This window comes from Columba livia, chromosome 6, assembly GCF_036013475.1.
Source record: "Columba livia isolate bColLiv1 breed racing homer chromosome 6, bColLiv1.pat.W.v2, whole genome shotgun sequence".
Classification (NCBI taxonomy): domain Eukaryota; kingdom Metazoa; phylum Chordata; class Aves; order Columbiformes; family Columbidae; genus Columba; species Columba livia.
This window is the reverse complement of record NC_088607.1, coordinates 6,904,406-6,926,535: the sequence shown is the minus strand read 5'-3', so window position 1 is coordinate 6,926,535 and position 22,130 is coordinate 6,904,406. Positions and strand designations below refer to the sequence as shown.

Below are 22,130 nucleotides of genomic sequence, written 5' to 3'. Positions count from 1 at the left end.
GGCTTACTTTATAAGATGCATTGTTTTTTGATGCATGGGATGCTGCTTTTCAAGAGATTCTGGTGGTTTAGAGGAGCAGCAAACTTTGTCCTTTACATCTGGTTAAGTGGAAATAAAAAACGGTGTTTGTTTGCAACAAATATAGGACATGAAAATGTTCCTGTGCCACATGACTTACAGTAATCTAATAATAAACCTTGTGGAAGATGTTAATATTGCAGAAATTTAATTTTGTTTATCCGGGGCAGAATATGCACTAATTGCCTATTTAATCATGTTTATAATTAAACTCGTTATAACAATGATTCACGCGTCAGCTTCTCTAATTACACAGGCAGGACAGTATCATTTCCTCCTTTCAGTTCTCTCATTTAAGCTGGAGATGCTTGGTGTCACCTGCAGGCTTGTATTGTACTTCATGTGCACTGATGAGTACGGACGGTGTGAAAGCTGTTCTAGAAGAAAGGCTCTGCTGATCCAACTAGTCATTTCTTTGATTTGATTCTGCTTATTGGCTTATTGTAAAAAATATATATATCTATATATATATGTATATAACTAATGTATTTACTCTTCCTATTTCTTTAAAGATTTCAGGCAGCGTAACTCCAGCCAGGAGTAATTGCATTCGACACAGCTCCTGACCTCAAACCTTTGCTGATGGGACACAAAGCTGAGCTGCCCCTGCTCTGTCTGGTTTGGGATTCAAACCATGGAGAGGGACAGGAGCTGAGGACATCTGAGCATTATCACTGAGCTCTGCAGAGACCAAGGTGAGCTTTTGGCAGAAGGTGTCAGAAAGGTGTCACATTGGGGGTGACAGGGACTTCTTGGCAAAATGGCTGCACCTCAGTACTGAATGGACTGGGTACCTGGGAGGGCCAACACGACATTTTTTTCTTGTTATATAGGATTACATGATTCATATCAAATATGAGCATTGGGTCTTATTCTGGCTCCACTTTCAAGCATTTTGCAAATGAGTTCAGAATCATTATCCCCAATTTGCAAACCAGGAGGCTAAGGCTGAGTCAGGAAATACGCCCAGTCCAGAGCCGGACAATGAGACAGCATTGAAAAGTAGTTCTCTGAGATCCACCAGGCCCTTTATTCCCTGAGCAACACACTTGAAATAAGGATATCTCCTTTTTTTATTATTTCTATTTTAATTTTCAAACAGAGAAAATGGTGAGGAACCATGCAGTGCCATGTAGTTTGTTCTTTCACTCAGCACAAGAGGTTCAGTTCTTGCAAGAGACAGGATACAATTTCTGGTGATGTATTATATATGTGCATATGTATATATAGCTACAGATAATATCATTAGTACTCCTGAAATATTACTTGCTCATCATAGTTAAAATTCTGCAAGATAAACTAGGAAAACATATTTTCAGCAGTGTAACCATACTGTCATAAAAATTCACAGCAGGCTGAAAATATCTCAGTCCAGGAGCTAATTACTTTAAAACATTTTTTTTTTTCTAGAAAAATCTTGTTTTCCCCTTGAGGCGATGAATTAGAAAGTGTATCCTTGTTTAAGTCTCCACCCCCTCTTCCCTCATCTGCTGTAACTGAAAAACAGCCCTGTTATTTAGTTAAAACAATTGCAGACAAATTGAATCTGTAATGAGGATCAATTACTATTGGTATCTTGGAATGTTTTTACATAATTAACTACTAGGCTTTCCCAAGCAGGTCTCGCTGCGTAGGAATGAGAAATGAGGGTTGGAGTCGACACATGAGGCTGAGACAGTGCGGTGCAAAACACAGAGCACTGTACATGCACTGTACATGCTCTGAGTGCCTTTTTTCTCTGACTTACAGAAGTTCTCCAGCCCCCTCCTGGAGATCTGAACCCTTGTGCTGCAGACCGGGTGAGTCCATCAATCAATGCTCAGAAAATTTTACGTCTGTACAAGAGGCGTTTGTAATTTAGGGCTTGCAAAAGTATGGCTGCATAACTTCAAACTCAGTAAGGACGTGAAGGAAACTTTCGTATCAAGACTGCGAGACATCTGTACCCGTGCGATGCTACTGCAGCTTTTTATTGCTTCAGCAGAGATACAGCTAGGTGAGAACCCAGCTGAATTTCTCCTTGCTCAATGGTTTGAAGAAGCTTTCTCTCTAAATTCAAATGCCGGAGACCATTGCTTTCTGGGTTTGGTTCAGAAGACAGCTGATGGACAACCAAATTAGCCTTTTGAAAACATCTTCGTCTAACTAAACTGGAGCATAACCTTAGAGTACCAAGCAAAGGGGTTTACTGACAATTTTTGATTAATCAGTGTTACACTCCAACAGTTTGTGCTACGGAAGCTGCCTGCGGCAGGATCCTGGGCTGTTAAATGCACAGGTTGCTGCAAGAGCAGCTCTCTGGGCCAGCTATAAAAGCACCACATGAATTCTGACTGTGCTGAGCCACCCCCTGTCCTCTGTAGAGGAGTCACCTTAAAGTTGTGGCCGCTGGTGTCTTGGGCACCAGACCCAAGCCCAGCAGCACCAGTCTGCTCAGTCCAATATTTGGGCGTTAACTGCTCAGGACCGGGTAGCAAACCAGAGCACACAAGGGGATGCTGTGCTGCAAGTGATGCTGTGACACAAGTCAGGGTCGATCGCTTGCTCAGGAAATCACCCTGTTTTCTAGCATGCTGGGAGAAAAATGCTGAGACTAAGATCAGACCAGCAGGAAGCAACTTTCAGAATAGCATCTTAAAAATCTCTCCCGTGAAGCAGTGGTACCAGCTGAACACAGTTACACACACAGTCTTTGCTGGGACCAATGCACTGTTTGTCTTCTGTTTGGCTGGACCGAGTATCAGAGCATCATGCCCATTCTGCTATCTAGTGGCTACTCTTGTAAAATGCATCCAGTGCCATACAGTCTGAAAAAAAAATTAAAAAATCTTGCTTTTCCCCTCCTCCTTTATCATATAACTTGTTCAATTATATTGTCTTTTCTTCTCTCGATTCCTATCTACAATTATACCTCCCCAAAGCAGCTATTGTATAACCTGTGGGTCTTGGATTAAGTTCACTAGTCTAGTTGACCCTCGTCCTGACCTTCACTTAATTAAATACAGGATTAAGCCCCAGAAGTATGCAACTCCAATCTCAGGTTAAAGCAGAGGGAGTTCAGAGTGCTGGCAGTGAACTGACTGATGTTCATGAATGAGCTCACCTGGCCTTGTAAAACAGCATAAAGTGCATGATCAAGCCTGTTGCTTTTGAAAAGGTGGTTGGCTTTAACTCTTTCATGGCAAACCTTTCCCTCCCTGTGAACAGGGTGGTACAGAAGTGCGGTCAAACAGAACAGTGAGGGTTCACTCCTCCCTCAGACAAAAGCATCAGCCTCCACTAAATCCTGGAAACAGTGGGGAAAACAAAGTCTCATCAACAGTTTTGAGAGAAGTTCAATGTCAGAGATGCTGTTAGGGGTGCAGGTGCTATCCCAGCAACCTGGGGAGGTTTGCAATGGTGTTGCTCAGCACATTGTTTTCTCCTCCAGTTTGCTGCTGCCAGGTCTCAGGACCAGGCTCAGCAGATTATCAGCATTTCTTTGAATCTTATGTGGGAGTGTGGATTATCACTTTTGCCGTCAGGAACACAGACCTGTTAAAGCTAAAATAAGTCATAAATCAGGATAAAAAGGCACCATCTAATTATAAAAATGAGGTATGTGAAACATTTCTCTCTTCTGTAACCAAAAGAATGAGGATTCTTCTAAAAAAAAAAAAGTTTAACCTTGGAAAGGGAGCAGTCACATTTAACTGAAATAAAACAGAAGCAGCAGAATGAGAGCCCTGAGTGTGCCAAGACTCCCTGCATTTGCTTCTGAACCACACACCATCCTGTGTCATCTCTGGTTGCATTAGGGTGCATTAGTTGTTGAGGTTGGAGCTGCGGGTGCAGTGACTCGTGTTGGGTGTAGCTGACCTTTCCTTGAGCAGTTTGTATGTGTATTCCTCAAAGCTGTTTTCCAGAACCTGAGTTACCAGAACCCGCAGCTTTTCCTACATCTGTGTATTAAAGGGCAGAGAAACAACCCAAAGATGGGCCAGATCTTCAGATGGTGCAAATCAAAGGAGAAAATGGGCCAACTCTGATTTCTACAAGCTGGTCTTCTAATCCGAAGCACTTGAAAACTGCCTGTTAAATTTCACAGAGCAAATCTAAAACCTCATCCTTAACCAGGATGATATAGACGTAACACACTATACATTTCCAATCATGTCTGGCCATAAATGGAAATTTTGAGAAAGAACATCCCATTATTCCTATTAAGGGACTTTTCTGAGAGTAGTCTGTATATGATGTCAAATGTAAGGGAGCTTTAAAGCTCAGGCTGGAAATGTTGCTATGTTGCAATAGTCAGAGCATGGGGATGAAATCTGGTCCCAGCCTTGTGTTTTAAACAAGTGGGTAGTTTTTACTGAAAATCAAATGTGCACTTAAGGATTTTGCACATTGAGTGACTAAACTTCTCTCTATTCACTACTCCAAACAGAAACAAAGGGGGGAAAATGCCAAATACTGGAGGCTTATTGGACAGAAATGCATTTAGTGTGCACCGTCCAACACCTGGTTGCAGAGTCTCAGAGTAAGGACCAACTTACTTCACGTTTCTGTTTTTCTCCCCCGAGACAGTGTGAGGCAAATGCTGAGTTTCTAAATTACAAATTCCGATGCTTTTCTGAGTATCATGCTCTGATCTGTTCACCCCGAACCAAACTCAGGCGATTGGCGGCATCTCTGAAGAAGACTCAGTGAATGCGCTGCCCAATGTAAGAACAATTGCAAACACATTATTCAGGGTGTCTTGTATCACCTCTATACCGCGTATTGACATTTTCTTGACGCTGTCTGCTTTGCAAATGTCATGTCACACAGGATAAAATGAAGAGCGGTACCAGGAAAACCAGGTAATCTGGCTGGGTCAGGGACTGAGCTCCCTGGAAACCCACAGGAGAAATCTCAGCCTGAACTTGGGCAGGGAATTAGCATTCAGGTACTTCAGGCTTTTAAATCTGTTGCATTAGTTGAAGAGCATTTGTCTAAGATGTCCATTACTGGTGAGAAAGGGTTTGTTTGTTTTTAAAATCTGCTATAAATCTAATGGGCTACTGAATCTCCCCAAACTCCATTTGACAGTATTATTTTTCCAGATTAATTTTTTTAAGAACAAAGGAGCTTGACACCCCATATAACGTGGAATAAAAACTTTGAAAATGAATAAAAAGCAACTCCGTGACTAATACATTCACTATGTGAAGGAGCAATGGCTTAGTGGATCTGCTATTTCATAGGCAAAAATGCAGAGATTGCCTCTTTTGTCAGTTCATAGATAAAATCCTATTCTTTGTAATCCCTGAAGAAACAAATCAAATACGCTCTGGCTGAGCTAACCATTTTCAATCCATCAAAGCAATCAAATTCTGTTTACCTGAATCAGAATGATTTCTAAAATGTTATTAAAAAGTAAAATGGAGTTTAACTATTCCAAAAAACTGAAAATGATGTGCAAACACAAAAGGGATAAGATTTCAGTAATTATGTAGACACAAAGTCGGTGCCATCATTTGTACCACAATACAATGTAGCTATGGCATATAAAGATAAAGCTTCCTTTGTCTAACATTACTGCTGCAAGTGATGCATAAACATAATTAATGTAAGAAGTCTTCAAAGGGGCGAATATTCATTTAGTCAGTTAGTTTTATTGCTCTTTCAAGCAAACAAAGGTTTTATAATTTAATAAACCAATTAACTGATTATATATTTCACCCAAAATATTTGTATATCACACATTACTATCATTTCACCAATCGCCATCATTTTTCACGAAGCAGAGCCAGCATGTGGTGCTACAGTTAAAGCTTTGCATTTAATATTCATTTACTTTACCCATTGTTTTGGAGTGAATGCCGTAAGAGGCTTGTCCCTAACTACATTCCCTAAATATACTGGCAGGTTTCATCCAAATCCTGTCCGGCGGTAGCTTGGAGATGAGATCATTATGTTGGTCCTCTGTCAAGATTCCTGAACTGATCTACGTGAAGAACTACGTCACCTTCAGGACAGGATTTGGGGTATTTTGTCCCCCTGTGCAGAACTGCTTTTCGGCTGGAGCAGAGAACCAGGTGGGTGATTTCCCTGGGGGTGCACAGCTCTGCAACGCATTCCAGCAGACGGGCTGGCTTGCTGAGAGGGCTTTCTTTTGTATACATTACAACATATGGAAAAATACACATTGTATAAATTCTTGCCAAGCATGACGTCTTAGGGAGCCAAAGTTTGATGCGGCATTTTTGTTTTTAATACAGCCTAAACAAACAAACAAAAACCTGCACAATGGAAACAGAAACAAAATCTCCAAAAACGTAGTGTGGGGTTTGGGATGCATTTGTGTTTTGTTTTGTTTTATTTTGTTTACTGGTTGTTCTTGTTGGTTGGTTGCTTAGTTTTGTTGTTTATCTTGTGCTTTTATATATATATATGTATATCTAGGAGCCTTCATAGCTAGATTGTACATTCACTCTACAATTTAAAAGTAGCCTTGCTTCTTTAGTTGCTGGGGTCCAATACTGTCTGTGACAATTGCCATTGCACTTCTGTGCCCTGTCAAAATATAGTCCTACATTTGTCAAAGCTATGACTCAAAAATTACGTCCTCCCTTAATTTGAGACAAAACCTCAACTGCTAGTTATTTCATTGCAAAATAAGAGGCAGGACACGCCAGTGGTCAGGAACAAGGCTGAATGTGGGAAATCAGCTCAACCAGTTCCTGTGTGTCTCTGGAAAAATTTCATCCCCTTATGACTCAGTTTCTCAGGAAAAATGACAAATAACCATGTTCTGCATGTTTTTAGAACCCGAGAGTCATTCATACTACAGTAACATGGTCAGTGAGGAGCAGCAAGGGCACATGCACTGGATTTATGTAAATAAGGGCACTTGTTTGTACTCTGGCGACATTCCAACCCGCCTGGATGCCTTCCTGTGTAACCTCATCTGGGTGTTCCTGCTCCAACGGGGGATTGGACTGGACGAGCTTTTGAGGTCCCTTCCAATCCCTGACATTCTGTGATTCTGTGTAAAGCGTATTATATTAATACAACCTCATGATACAGCCCGACTTTCAGCTCCATGTAACACTGCAGCTGACATACAACCTTTCATGGAAATTCTGTTGGTAAAATATTTAGGCTTTGAAAATTAGCAGAGAGTTTTATTTCAGAAACTTGCATTTTCATCCTGGGAAGCAAACCAGCAACTTGGGAATCTGCAAGGCATCGCTCGACCCTTCTCATGTGAGTCAGAACCCATCACCGTCTGCGTTTCTCCTCAAGTCTTCGTTGTGTTTCAGTGTGTCCGGAGAAACCAAGAAGCACTCAGTCCAATTGCACATTTTTTCTACCTGATTCTTTGTGTCTGTGTATATTTTTTAAAGACATAAATACTATTTCTGCAATGATTGCCACTAAGAGCATAAAGCAGTTATCTCCAGGAAAACAAACAAACAAACAGACAGACCATAACTCTCCATGCTTTGTCTTTGCAACTGGTAGTCTAACTCTTACATTTCACTTTCCTATACAGCAAGGTGCTCGTCTGCATTGATTAATATTAAGTAATGAGAAATACACCAAAATGTGCGGTGCTGTCCCTCTCATATACACATGCACAACCACGCACACACACACACAAAATACTCAGAACATTAAAGAAAGCTGTTAAGCTAATCTGGTGCATCTAAATGGGCAATATATATTGAATCCATGCTCCATTGATCATAATTATTGCGGTGCCCTTTATCAAGTAACCATCTTAAACCATTATTTAGAGATCATTTTGCTTTCCATTACTGTCACTATATTGCAGAATTCGCTAGGAATTGGCAGCTGTGTGATAGAGGGGTATGCAGCTGTATTAGTCTGGAATCTGCTCGTGTTATCCAACAATGTTTCTAAAATGAGAGACTTAGCACAGTATTCACACAACTTTTGGACAGCCTTTGACTTCATTGTGGAGTGACAAAACATTCACATAAGCTTTGTTTTCTGTGTGACCCCTTTGGACCTCAGATTCTTTGCATATTCTTCTTAAAATTAAGTAGTCTTTATATGAAAGTACAGCCTGTATATGTTGAAAAGTATTTCTTAAGATGTAACTGAGAGTTACCAAATGGCTACACTGCTGGTCTCAGAGGGTGTTTGTAATGACTTATTAACCTTCACAAAATTTTTATTACTCTTTGGGGTATGTGAAAGAGGGAAAGGGAAGTATTTTGTTCTCAGCTGAGTTATCCATCACACAAACAACATGATAATTGGACAAAACTCAGTGCATAAACATCTGGAGCTGAATTCAAAGTACAGTATTCTCACAAGTGCTCGAAAAACACCTGGCTTGTTTGCCTTGTAAGAAGATTAAAGGAACACAGTGAGAAAGAGGAAAACATGGCTCTTAATGAGACCAGCATCATTTTAGACTGAATCCCTATCCCAAGCCTCTCAAAGTAATGCACCTGGCATGTGCTGCATGCTGTGATATTAATAGAGGTATCAGGAACACAGGTGTTTAAGCTGATATTTGCCAGTTTAACCAGGTGGTAAGGGGATTTTGATGTCACCCAAAAGTAAGAGGATGGAATAACAGAAGTTTCAGACACTCATCTTCAGTATTAAACTATGAAATGATACTAAATGTTGGATATAACTTAGTCAGCATTAATCTTCTGATTTATAGCTAGGTGCTCAGCATATTAAAAGTTCAGTTCAACTCTTGGTCAGAGTTTGTTCCAGTCCTTAACACTGAAATGCAGGAGTCCTTATCAACAGCCTTGATCCTGAGGAGCCCTCTGTATATCACAGCCTAAGTGACCTCTGGAAAAATAATCGCATAACCTTTCGAAGTCTTTCTATCTGTAAAATGAAGATAATAACACTTCCTGAGCTCAGAAGTTGTGAGACTTTACTTATTAGCACTTGTATAATCATTTTGAACACAAGAGAATGCATATGCAATGCATCTGTAATATAACAAGTAAACATCTTGCTCAGCTGTGGAGACAGTCGTCAAACCTTATCTCATTGTGGCTTAAGGTCAAAGGCAGAGAGAAGGCACCTGAATCTGATAAGGGCTTAAGTGTTACAGGAGAGCTACTTATGTTCTGTAGAAGTCACCTGTATCACTTTCTCCTTTAATCTAACTTGCTCTCAGATGTTGTGTCTGCTACTATCAGGCTAAAATCTATATTTTTCTCCATGCCTGAGGAAAAGAGCATATTGACTAAAACTGGATAGGCAAGCCAAGTGAGAAAATGCTTAGTGCATTCATAGGCAAGAGCAGCTATAAGTTTGCTTACTTCTTGTCTCTGTCAAACCTCTTCTAGCCTCCTTAACCCATGAGAAGTCAAATCAGTGGTGGAAGAAAGAGAAGAAATGAGACCAATTTGACTGGCCAAATTCTGATGTTTTTCAGGGAGCAGGTAAGCTGTTTCAGTGTTCAGACCACTCATAGATGTAGGTGTGCAACCAAATTGCCAATAAAATGTCAATGCTTTGATACTCTTCAGCCACACTGTGCGGGCATTACACAGTAATGGCATAACTGGGAGCAGAACAAAGTACCTTCTATTTGTGCAAGGTACTAACAGAAGAACTTGGATGCTAGCAGAAGTGTTTGCAGCATGGGATGTTCTACAACTGATAGACATTTGGAGATCTGGAAAGCTTTTCCAATTGCTCTGGCTGTGGAAGTCAGTAGAGCAACCCCTAAGGACCCATTAGGGATAACACTGTGAGGTCCAGGGTCAATGTGATTGATGGTTGAGGTCAAGTAGAACAGAGTCCAGTCAGTTCAGGTCTCACAGACATTTGGTCATTGCTTTCATGTACTTTTTTTTTAACTCCATCTGAAACTGCACTGTCTATAAATATTTCTCAGCTGCAGTAGACTGGGAAGTACCAGCCACTCCTTAGCAGACTGTACAGTAAAAAGTAAATATGGACCATTCAGAATGAACTGTTACCTGTGTGAGATGTAGCAAAATAAAGTTTGCTGTCCCCTGAACAAGCCTGAGGGCCAGTGCTCACAGACGTGGAAGAGCAGCTTTGATAGATCATTAGTTTCCTCTGTCATGCTGCCCAACTTGCATGGCTTTTAAGACAGGACTTTGCATTCAACATATCGGGAAGTTCAGTGCTTTCCACAATAATTCATCCATACAGATTATGTCTGCAGCATCTCTGTCTTTTTAGAGCAAAATATGTCTTCTCTGTGTGTTCAGACATTATATTTGTTCAGTGACACTTCTTCTCTTCTTCTCCTTAAAGAGGAACACGAAACATTGTTTTCCACTACCGCACTGACCACTAAGTCATTCCTCAGTCTCTCTCCTGTAGGTACATTAACCCATGCACTCTCTCTAGTTTACCCACTGGTGTTGCTGGAAGCAGGCTTGAGAAGATGTAATGCCTGCATTAGTTCATTAGTACTTTTTAAAAGTGGTATTTTAAAAAGATCATGAGACTGTTAAATTATATTGTTATTATACATCACACTACCAAGGAGTATTAGAACTCTTTCATTATCCCTTCATTTTCTCCCAGATGATTGCATGTTTTCCAGTACTGACTTGAATAGTTTTATAACAACTGAATTAAATAGTTTGACTTACCTCCAGATGGTGTATGAGTTACCATCAATATCTTTCTTCTGCAAATTTTGCTGACAGAATGTGATTCAAAGGGATATTTTGTGCAAACTGTCATGGCACTTAGTGCCATGATCTAGTAAACGGACTAGAGTTGGACCAAGGGTTGGACTCGATGATCTCTGAGGTCTCTTCCAACCCAGTCGATTCTGTGATTCTGTGATTTTTCTCCACCTTAATAATGGATGCTGAGCCAGGAAACAAAACTAATTAATGTAAGGAGTCCTCTGAGGTGGTGTGCTTGGTTATGCAGCATAGTGCTGCGTTCAGTGATTTGTACCTCCCTAGGTTAGACTAAGCCCTGCTAATTTCCATTTTCCATTGGATATTATATAATGTAGTTCCCAATTTTGCAGTTCAAAACCTTTCTAGTTAATTTGAACTTAATTGCCTTTAATGGTGTAAAATATGTTTGCCTTTCTTCTTCCATGCTTTAGAAAGATAATGTCCTTGAAAATATCAAGGAGACAGAAAAGGCAAACCTGGCTCTACCCTGGTGCGAATCTGCTGTTTTGTTCTCAGAGAGCACAGCTGTAATTCCCCAATGTGGCTTGATTCCTTCAAGCCAGTAGATGTGGGGTTTTTCTGGATTTTAGCAAAGCTTTTCATACTTTCTCTCCCAGCATCCTTCTGGACAACACGTCTGGCATACAGCTAGACAAGTCCATTATACACTGGGTGAATGACTGGCTGATGGGTTGAGCTCAAACAGGTACAGTAAATGTTTCAGGCTGGTGACCAGTCGCCAGTGGGGTTTCCCAGGGCTCAGTTTTATGGCTGGTGGTCTCTAATGTTTTTATAAATGATCTGGATGCAGGAGTCAAATGTACATGAAGTTTGCCAACAATACTAAACTAGGAGGAGCTGTAGACTACCTCAAAGATAGAAAGGCCTTACAGAGAGATCTGGATAGACTTACAGACTTGGGCAATCATTCACCATATGGAATTTAATAAAAGCAAGTGCCAAATTCTCCACCTGGGACAGGGTAATCCTGGTTATACGTACAAATTGAGAGACGAGAAACTGGAGAGGAACACCATAAAAAGCAATGAGAGAGCCTGGCTTGATGGAAAGTTGAATATGAGCCAACAGTGTGCCCTGGTAGCCAAAAGGGCCAACCGTGTCCTGGGGAGCATCAAGCAGAGCATAGCCAGCCGGGCGAGGGGGGTGGTTGTCCCACTCTACACTGCACTAGTGCAGCCTCACCTCGACCACTGTGTGCGGTTTGGGGTGCCTCAATATAAGAAGGACATCAGATCATTAGAGTGTGTCCAGAGGATGGCAACCGAGATAGTGACAGGTCTCAAAGACAAGACTTACAAGGAACAGCTGAGGTCATTTGATTTGTTCAGCTTGGAGGAGAGAAGGCTGGGGGTGCTCCTCATCACAGTCTACACCTTCCTAAGGGAGGGCAGCTTAGGAAAAGGTGCTGATCTCCTCTATCTGGTGACTAGAGATAGGACATGAGAAAATGGAATGAAACTGTGTCAGGGGAAGTTCAGGTTGGGCATTGGGAAAAGGTTCTTCACTGAGAGGGTGTTGGTCACTGGGACAGGCTCCCTGGGGAAGTGGTCATGGCATCAAGCCTGTCAGAGTTCAAGGACAGTCTGGACAATGCTCATAGTCGTATGGTTTACTCGTAGGTAGTCCTGTGAGGAGCAGGGAGTTGGACTTGATAATACTTACGGGTCACTTCCAACTTGAGATATTCTGTGAAAACTGATTTGCAAGCAAAACGACTCTGTCTTTGCCAGTGTTTCCTGCTTTCTTGAATACTCTTTGGAGGCCTTACTCATAGTCACATCCAGGTACCCTGCACCTATTAAAATATCACCTCTGTAAATTTAAAATGGAGGTTGCTTTTGAACATTTGTCTTGAGTCCTTAAGTTCCTTACAAAACCAGAATAATCAGGGCATTTATGCAGGGGGGATGAGTAGGGAGCAAACTGAAAAGAAATCATGTGGACCTTGCAAATATAGCTCAAAAAGTACCCTGGATGCTGAGCAGCCAACCTTGATTGCGTTTCTTTCATCTTCCTTGAGGTTAACAACAAAATTCAAATTAAGGACCTGTTTCTGCCCCAGGATTGGTGTTTGCAGATTGCTGCTTATCAGGCTACATCAGCTACTGCTCTCCTGTGCCACACAGCAGATTCTACAAGGTGTGGCATTGAAGGACTGGAACAGCCCCTTGAGTCTCAGCTCATGTGAGTCATTAGAGAAAGATTCGTTTCTCCTTCATTTTAACAACAAAGAGCTTTCCCACTTGCAATTCTAAAAGTGTTTGCACTGAATGTATTGATTAAGTTTGATTACATAATTGAAGTCACATAATTAATACCATTAGGAATGATTAATGATTTCTTGAAAAGATATAAAAATGTCTTCTCTAATCAAGTTACATATACAAGTTAAAAATAAAGAAAACAATATCGCAGGTAAAGCAAAGTGGAAAACCAAAGTGACTATATACTTTCCAGCAAATACATAGCTTGCATTTTTAAATTTTCTCCAAAGCTGAGCTGTTTCTTCTCGTCAGAGTATAAGTCAATTATGCTGTAGCACAAAAAGAAATCTGCAGTATTTTACTGTCATTGTTGGTAATTTGTCCCTTAGGGTGTTAGTATTCATACATAATTGCATATTGTTTCTCCCTGTAACATTTTCTACTTTCTTTCTCTGTTAGAACAACATAAGAATTATTGCATCCAAGGGTTTTAGCAAATTATCCAGCTAACTTGATTTACATTCTATTCACAAACAGAATTACAGAAGGGGAAAATACATTTGCTTTGGTTTTTTTTTTCCTTAGCTATCTTTTGGCCCTAAAAGATTAGAGTTTGTTCATTTTTTTTTCATTTGTGTGTGTGAGCTTCTTTAAAAGCATAAACAAAAATAAGGAAATGCAATTGTATGTCATGATATTGAAATCACTAAGTGAATCTCTTTTGAAAGGCTAGATGTGGTCTGCAGATCATTGCATTGAAACTTGCATAAGAAATATTTGCAGTTTGTAAAAGCAATAACCCAAAATGCTCATTACACAGGTGAATGCTGTATCTATTTAAGCCTTATAAATACTGGAGATGTCAGTACCATGCAAAATTCCTTTCCTCTTAAATATGAATACTCTAGTGAATGTGCTGTCCTAGCTTTGACGGATTTCTCATCTGAACAAACTTCAGGAAGGATGGAACAGCCATAAGGGTCTTCAGGGCTGCTCAATCATAATCCAGGAGTCTCCTTGGTTTCCAGAATGTCTACATGCATTAGCTACAAATAAGCAATTCTGTCTCAGAGAAATGTGCTGAGGGTACTTACATTATTCAGGATAGTACAGATGGAGGTTGATTGTGAAAAGCTGCAGAAGGACCTTATCAATAGTAGAGTGACAGGGAAAGACAATGCATGTTGAAATTCAATGCGGGTAAATGCAATGTGATAAAAATGGAAAAATACTTAATTTTACATATACTCAAAAGAAGTCATGGTTGTCTGCAAGCATGAGAAACACTGTTGGGCCTATAATGAGTAGTTTTGTGGAAATATCAGCTTAATGCCAGACCGCAGTGAAAACAAATCAGAAACTGGATATTATGAGGAAAGAAACAAACATGGGAAATAGAATTATGTGCCTTTATAGATTCAGGACGTACACAAATCTTGAGAATCATGTAAAATTAAGAGTCCCTTGATGTCAAGGGTTGTGTGTAGACCTGGAGAAGGCGTGAGAACTCGGACACGGGTGGTCACAACTTTTCAGTGGTTTTGGATGGCGCGTTCAGCCTGGAGAGGCCGCTCTGTTGTGTGACCTTGTGTTGGTGACCTGGGCAGGTCTTCCACCTGTCCAGAAGGCAGAAGATCACCTGAAAATCTCAGACAACAGCGATTTTTGTATGAACGGCTGGAGAGCCATTTGGCACCATTGTTGCTGCTGAACTGACAGGGAGGAAAAAGAGGAGCCTGGCTGTAATCAACAAAGCAGCTTAACTACTAATACCTTGGTAATGTCCCTTATATTTTAGATGAAAGGCTCAACTGGTAATTTGAAATGAGAACAAACACACTGAAAGGATGGCTACTGCGAGAAAAAGGAGTACATGAAAACAGTGTTTTATCCAAACCAGCGAGTTTTCTGGATGTGCTCACGGGGTTGTCTGTGGCTGCTGGAAATCACTTTTGGAGCTGCTTTGTACAGATCCAGCAGGTGAACTCAAGTTTCATGCAAGTCTTGCATAAGAGCTCCCAGAGCAGCTCAGACAGTATTTTACCATTATAAAAACACTAGAAAACAAACCAAACAAACAGCACATTAGAGCAGAGAAAAAAAGAAAAAGAAAACCACACACACATACACAAAACCCAAACCAAACAAACAACAAAAAAACCCCAAACAAACACGTTTGAAGGTTTTTTAGAGCATATGTCTGCATCAATCTGAAAAAATAGTAAAAGTGTACCATTTTTGTTTGGGGAAATGGAAAAAAGATTAGCACATTTTCAGCTGGGAATTATAGAGGGGGGAAAAAACATGCTTTTGCCAAACAGAAACCTCACAAAACTCAAAGTGGGAGATATTTTTTCAGATGCGGTGGATGTGTATACAGAGCCACTTTGTTTTATCCCTTCTGGTCCAGCAGCACCCTGAATAAATCCACATTGGTATTTTAGCCAGCAGCTCCCCACTACTTACTGCTCTGTGTTGCATGTGGTATCATTGCTGAGAAATGTCTTCATGCATCACAGATACCTATGTACCCTTTGGGGTTAGTGCATGATTCTTCTAATAATTCTGCAGTATAGTAACTGTGAATCCCACCTCACGGATGCTTTTGGCTAATGTAGCTAAGCCATAGTTACCATAAGTAAAGCAGAAAAGCATTTCCTCAGGTAGAACAGCAATTAGTCTGGAGCTGACAGGTAATTCCTTCCCAGATATTTATCTAGAAATATGGAGGAGGGGGTGTGTTAAGATTGATGACAATTTTTTAGGCATTCCAGTTCTCTCTGATGGAGTTCCTACTCTCGTGGCTCAGTGGCTCTCTGTATTCATTGCCACACAGCATGGGCTATGTTTGTTTTGCTCTCCTCCTCCATCTCTCATGAATAACGAAACCATAGGAACAGGCTGAATATATCTGGGATCACTGAGGTAGCAGATGAACTTTGAATGTTGACTTTTTCACCCTCACAGGCATTGTCCATTTACTTTCTTCTTATACCCCTGCTCTAATTTGTACACAGCTACTTGTCATTAGCTGGCATTTACAAACGCGTATTGATTTTTTTATTAATTTATAAAGAGTTCAAACAAATAGTGGTAGTCAATCCTAGCAGTAATCCCCCAAGGGGCTAGAAAAGATACAGACAAAACTGCACAATCTATAGGCGATGCATTAAGGGGAAAGATTTCAGATGCCTGTGCGTACTTTCGTGATATGCCTTTGTGTATGTATTGGAGCTGGTAAATACAAATGTCAAGAGAATATTTTCAGCAGAGTCATCATTTAAAATTATTCCAAATCATATAAAAAGCAGCGCAGTTATTCGTTAAATACACTTTGGCAGGTGCTGAAGGATTCTTTCTGAATTTAGGCATCTTTTGAGAAAAAAGAGACCTGCCTAAATCTCGCTGAATGCCAAATGCCAGAGGCGGAAATGTCCTGGGCTCAGAAGCAATGACAGTGCCTGACGGGGATCCCCCGACTTGACTCAAGGCTGTTCAGGGATGGAGAGGAATCTCAGAGGAGCTGGAATATGGAACAGTTTCTGTTGGGAGACGTGGTGTGTGGCTGAGGCATCTACAGATACAGGACGATGTATGTGGGTGTTTCTATAAAACCCTTTGCTTTACTCTAGAGGTGTGGCGAAGTTTCTTTTTCCACATATGTCAAGTTTCTTTTTGCTTGTGTCTAAATATTGGTAAGCATTCCCTACAGCGCAGAGGTGATACATCAGCTTGGACAATTGTTTTCCAGCAGAACCCAATCTGTTGAAACTTGTAGTTCGATTAATGTTTCAGAGGAAAAATATTCTATTTTCTTTATAAACACCCACATCTACTTTTGAATAGCAGTAAGAAGTGTTTGAAACAGCTGTATGTTTCAAATGTGCTGGTGGTTATGTTAGCATGAGTGCTCACTGGAGACCTCATGGCGAGGTTCTGACTTGAAGTGAGGATCATCCCGTGCCTCTCTGCAAGACTTGACTGTATGGGGGAACCTCCGGTGCAGCCGGCCTGGGACGAGATTCCAGCCAGCTGGAAAACAGAAGACGCCTCATTATTCACAGCTTTGCTGACTGCCCTCATCTGAAGGCTTGATAAATTAAGTGCATTGATAAAAAGGAGGGGTGTCCTATGCAGTGAAATGTCCTGTGAATACGGGAGCAGAATGCTTGCAAATGGTTGTGAGAATCATCTAGATAAAATAAAACCACCATCAGATAGGCTTCAATGATGTGTTGGAGAATGTTATTAGCGAAACAGTTCTGTGGTATTTCAAATCCTCTGGCATTTCAGTGACCTTTTATAAGGCATATTGCATTGAACAATTAATTTGTTTCATGACCATCCCATTGTATCCAAGAAAAAAAAAAAATGTTAGTCAAAACCAGGTGTCCTGATCAGAGTCATGTATTGCATTTCAAAACCCATTGAGTGGAAGCTAATTTCAACAATTTGCATGAGAGCCTTTTGCTATCACTTCTATCATAGTATCAGTGTCGGCTCAATTTTCAGAGCAGCTGTAGCTCAAACACTGACCTGCTGCCTATTACAGTAGTGTAATGAAGTGCAATGGACTAGTAATTATTCTACATTACCGTAGATCAAGTAACATGCAGCCTTCAGTTATCACAATGGAATCCCAGTTCTTGCTCAAAATGAGAAAACTGACCATGAAGTTGATTTAAGGGTGTCATCAAAAATTACTTTCAGAGCCTGAAAATGTACTACTTATTTCCTAGATAGCATCTGACATTGCTGTGCAAATGTCCCAGAGTCACTGCATACTTGAATAAACTAGTTTCAAATAACTAAATGAAGAGTTGTATCTGAGAGGCTGGAGTAAATTGAGATGGGATGCTCTTAAAGTTTCTAGTAATGAAGTTGCATTAGGCAAATTATTTCAATGTCTCCTTTCTAACACCATCTGTGAAACATCCTAACAGCTTCTTCAGGAAATCATGTGGATATTTGTCTGTTGGTGCACATGAAATATTGAGCATTATGAATTTGACTTAAAAGCTTGGCAAATCGCTCACTACCTGCCTGTACAATAACGACCTCAGCCTGCCTACATTGTATAATATTACTTCCAAAGAATGAGCCAAGATTGTCATCAACTGTACACTAAGGTCTCCTCCTTCCACAAACCTCTTGATGCAACTGACTCAAAACCTGCATTTAACACTGTCTTTTGGAGGGTGGAAACCTTGAAGGCAACTCACAATACAACAACTATGGATACTGTGGGGGACAAAGGCTTCACATTTATTAGGCTTTGTCACCCATTATTGACACATTGCCTTGGAGTGGAAGGAAGACAGAGCTCCTCATAGGAAATCTGCGTTCTTCTGGGTAGAGAAGAGGCAGAGCGTGTGTGGTAGTGGGCTGTACGCTTTGATTGTCTGATTTTATGGTTAGCTAGTTATTACCAGTTGTCGCTTAGGAAGTTGTTTTGCTGCTGATAGAGGTAATTATTTCGCTTTTTTAAGCAATCTTAAAAACAATCTCTTCTGGCATCACCATCGGCATCTGGCATGAAATTTTAGCTCTTCCCCACCAGAGGTAACAGGATATTAAAATATATGGAACAAGCAGACTGGAAAGTATAACTGTCAAATCCAGTAACATCGTGTCAGGGGTAACATCAAATTAAGTTCTAAAAAGGTAAAATAATCCCTGCAGAGCAATTTATAAGAATCTGGGTGTTGTTTTTTTGTTCTAGAGTGAGGCGAAAGGGAATGTGGCTTAGATTTTCACTTTCAGCCCACACAGAATTCACACATAGTAATTCACTTCAGGTAAAATACGTGGGGATGCACAGGCTGCCTGGATGAATATACGCTCCCAGCAGCACCGTCAGGAGGCTAACCCTTCTTTGGGACAGAAAAGGGGGGGTGACAGGGCATGGGGGAAGGTACATCAAGGCAGAAAATTCAGCTGTAAGTATAGGTGGTAACATATCAGAAAAATGGCTTTTTCTCTTGCCTACACCGAGTAGCCAGAGGGGTAGTTGATCTTCAGGCTAACAGCAACACGTCACATTTAGGTAAGAGTTTCAGACTGCCTACAGCACTTGCATTTCCAATGTATTATAAAACCTGAACTTCTGGGCTTGTAACTCAGTATTGCCCTTCTCTGATCCCGGTCGCAGGTCAGGGAAACCATGAAGTGACGGCATCCACAGGGCTGAACCCAAGGGGTCACCATCTCTCAGGACAGTCGGTCCACGTGTCTACCTGCTCCTGAGCTGGATGGCCCTACTGCATCATATCAACATGAAGGGGCTCACTGCAACACCACTGTTGGTACTTGCAGATAATAAAGTAGGTGAATGTGTGGGCAATGTTAGATAAAATGTGAATGTCAGGTTACAAATCCATCTCAGATGGGAGGTTTTTTCTCCTTTTGTATTCATCTCCTATAAATGATCACCAACACAATGTGTGACTTTTAGATCAGATTTAAAGAAAGACTAGATTTTAAAGAAATATCTTCCTACTTTCTTAGAAGGCAATTGAAATGCAGAAGGGGCTTATTTTTATGATTTTAAAACCTGAATCCTAATTCTAGATGTGACAAATCTTCAGTAAGAGGGGCATCAATATGACAAGGCTAATGTGTTCAACCAAAAGAATTTACATATCGAGATTTGTCTGTTTTCAGTAAATGACTCGTTAATGAGCTGTCAAGGCTTGCTTGTAGCAACTATTGCACAACTAGTCACAATAGTAATAATAATAATAATCAGAAGAGAACAGCTAATTTTGCTATTTCAGATACAATTTTTGAAAAGAAACTTTGTTACAAAGACATACTCGCCAGCAGTTAAGATGTATTTATCACTGGCACTAAATTATTATTCTAAATCATGAGGGTAACAAGGTGTTTTCCTGTATAAGATTTAACTAAACCTCTGGAGTTTTTAATCTGTTTTCCTGATAAAGTTTACTCAGAAACATTGGCTCTGTTCTGACTGTCAGGAGACCCCAAGTCTCTCTGTGTAAACGAAAAGAGGCTCCCAGTGCTGCCTCATGCTTTTATTATGGGAATCACATTAAATGTGGTAATTTTAGTGAAGTGAATGTTTGCTGTTGTGTCAGCTTCAAATTGTGCTTCCTCGGCATCAGCAGAATATGAATTAAGAACATTGGTCTAACTTTGAGTCTAGTCACCAAACATGGGAACTGTCTCATCAGCCCCCCAGCAGAAGATATATCTAAAATGTGGCAAAATGCAATGAGTAGTTTTCAGCTGTTCTTAGTGAGAGAAACATCTGAAATTTCTGCCTTCGTCTCCTCACAAACTGTGCTCTAAATATAAAACCTGTGAGTCCAAAGTCTGCCTTTATTTGCAATGCAAAGTTTCTGTTGGGCCAAAATGAAAATCGTAGGATCATGACATCATTTAGGCTGGAAAAGATCTTTAGGATCATCAAGTCCAACTATTAACCCAGCACTGCCAGGTCCACCACTAAACCATGTCCCCAAGCACCACATCTACATATCTTTTAAACCCCTCCGGGGATGGTGACTCCACCACTGCCCTGGGCAGCCTGTTCCAATGCCTGACAAACCTTTCCATTAAGAATTTTTCCCAATATCCAATCTAAACCTCCCTGGTGCAGCTTGAGGCCGTTTCCTCTCATCCTGTCACTTGTTACTTGGGAGAAGAGACCAACTCCCCCCATGCTCCAAGCTCCTTTCAGGCAGTTCAGAGATCAGAAGGTCTCCCCTCAGCTCCTGTTCTCCAGCTGAACCCCCCAGGTCCCTCAGCCACTCCCATCACACTTGTGCTCCAGCCCCTTCCTCAGCTCCATTCCCTTCTCTCAACTCGCTCCAGCACCTCAAGGGCTTTCTTGTCACGAGAGACCCAAAACTGACCCCAGGATTTGAGGTTTGGCCTCACCAGTGCCCAGGACAGGGGGACAGTCACTGCCATGGTCCTGCTGGCCACACTATTCCTGATACAAGCCAGGATGCTGTTGGCATTTTTGGCCACTTAGGCACATTGCTGGCTCATATTCAGCTGCTGTCAAACAACAACACCCCCAGGTCCTTTTTCTCCAGGCATTTTTTCAGCCACAAATGACCCAGTTCTCTTCACCCACAGTGACTTGACTGGAGGAATTTGGTGGCTGCCCTGGGGAAGTCTCAGGTCTATGTCTAGGAGGGTTGCAGGTAGGATTCAGCAATGCATGGGAGCTCCACATCTAGAGGACATGCATGAGCATTTGGGGAACTGGAGAGAGAAGACTGAAGGGATAACATGACCTTCTAGTGTTCTGACAAATGCCTATTTGCAGTACAGATAGTTTCATTCTGCATCCATCTATATGATATCCGGAGGGAGCATTTGGAAATGTAGAGATGCATTTTCCTTTTTGTTTTTGTCAGTTTCTGTGTTTCTGTTGACTTGAATCTGCTAATTCCTATCTGCTGAAAAATTGGCTTATGAACAAGACATATTTAAAATGTAAATCTCTGATGCAAATATCCAGAGCTCATTGGGAATCTTTTATCAGGATGATAAATAATTATTATTTTTTTTTAATATTTTTTTTTCCCAATAAAAACGCAGTTATTGCCACTTCCGAATTTTCTAATGGAAACTTTTTGTTTCACTGAATATTTGCAATTTCCACAGGAAAATGGAATTAACTGTTTCATGTGGCTTGAAACACATTTAAATTACTTAGTGATTTTTTTTTTCCTTTTTTTTTGGCCCTGGAGTGAATTTGTGTATGATCCTTTGCCATACGGCAGAGTTCAGCTCCCAGTGTCACAGGCCACTTCCATCCCCAGCCCTGATGTTCACAGCCACTTTTCCACCGCATGGCCCAGGACAGACGTTCCACACAGAGTTGTCAGTACGGGATGGAGAATGTCAGACTCTCATTATACGCTGCAGAAACCCAGGCAGGACCTCATTGTCCTGATTCCCAACAGGACTGTAAACCAATGTGCTGATTTCTTGCTGACCTGGACTGATGTTACATCAAGAGATCATGGGATTTCAGGCTATCACACAAGCTGTGGCCTGATTAGGAATTCTGGGCAGTAGGGAAGAGCAGATCCCAGCTCCAGCGAGGCCATTTCTGGCTCCCATATGCTTCAGAGAAATACATTTTTTGATGCAGGACATTTAGGGTTGTTTTATCAGTGGCTGAAGTAAGAAAACCATC

At 41.0% G+C, this 22,130-nt stretch overlaps 1 long non-coding RNA gene across 1 annotated transcript in view; it reads left to right on the top strand.

Annotated features, from left to right (window-relative positions):
- The first annotated feature begins 590 nt into the window (after positions 1-590).
- LOC110363086 (uncharacterized) overlaps positions 591-22,130 on the top strand; it is a 32,225-nt gene continuing 10,685 nt past the window's right edge. The window contains exons 1-4 of the long non-coding RNA XR_010473410.1: positions 591-773; positions 1,828-1,877; positions 5,971-6,140; positions 9,396-9,491. This is a non-coding gene — a long non-coding RNA (uncharacterized LOC110363086). The remainder of the gene's footprint in view (positions 774-1,827; positions 1,878-5,970; positions 6,141-9,395; positions 9,492-22,130) is intronic.